General features: G+C 40.9%; 1 protein-coding gene across 2 annotated transcripts in view; it reads left to right on the plus strand.

Annotated features, from left to right (window-relative positions):
* The window catches only part of LOC106879280 (probable imidazolonepropionase), a 29,735-nt gene that overhangs the window by 16,926 nt on the left and 11,978 nt on the right, over positions 1-831 (plus strand). The window lies entirely within an intron of this gene.

Raw genomic sequence — 831 nt, forward strand, 5'->3', positions numbered from 1 at the left:
TGAACTCTGCTGTGCATGCACATGAAGTTTTAACATTCTAGCGCACTTCTGCTGTTTACAGCAGTGCTTGGAAGGAAGGCGTGTAGTGTGTGATTGTCACATTGACCATGACAGAGAAAGTTAGCAGAGAATCTGCATCAAATTTTGCCAAAAGCTCGGCAAAACCTGCTCAGAGGCCTATGCAAAGTTTTCATCATTTTCAACAGAGTCAAGGAGATCTTGTGCAACTGAAACCTGAGTCTCTTTTTGGTCAACTGAAGCCAGTTTTGGCACAAACTTGGCAGACACGTGTTTCATACCCAAATCTTCAGTGATAATCGACTGAACTGCTAGTTGTGGGTCTCCAAGAACGTTCGTCACTATCAAAATATTTTCGTCCATCTTGGAAATATCTGAACCACTTGTATACGGCTCATACACACCTTTCCATACACACCTTTCCATACACTTTCTGCAACTTGCATAGACCTCTGAGCACGTATCTCCACAACAACTTTCACTTTCGTGGTCAATGCGATGGTTACACACTACACACCTTCCTTCAAAGCACTGCTGTAAACAGCAGAAGTGAGCTAGAATGTTAAAACTAAGTGTGCATGCACAGCTGGGTTCAAGGTCAATTTGCGCCAAGTGGCTTCACTCTGTGTGCTTGTCATAATGTCTTACGTTTAAGATGATTCCCATGCTTTCCCTGATGAGAAGGTTACAATTTTAATATCAAAGATCCCTATGGATCACACAGGTTGTAATCCTTTGAAACATATGTAGGAATAAAGTATGCAATTATAACATGCGTTTTCTCCAATCCTTAAATTCTTAAATATACTCAAA

The sequence above is a fragment of the Octopus bimaculoides genome, chromosome 1 (genome assembly GCF_001194135.2).
Source record: "Octopus bimaculoides isolate UCB-OBI-ISO-001 chromosome 1, ASM119413v2, whole genome shotgun sequence".
NCBI lineage: Eukaryota > Metazoa > Mollusca > Cephalopoda > Octopoda > Octopodidae > Octopus > Octopus bimaculoides.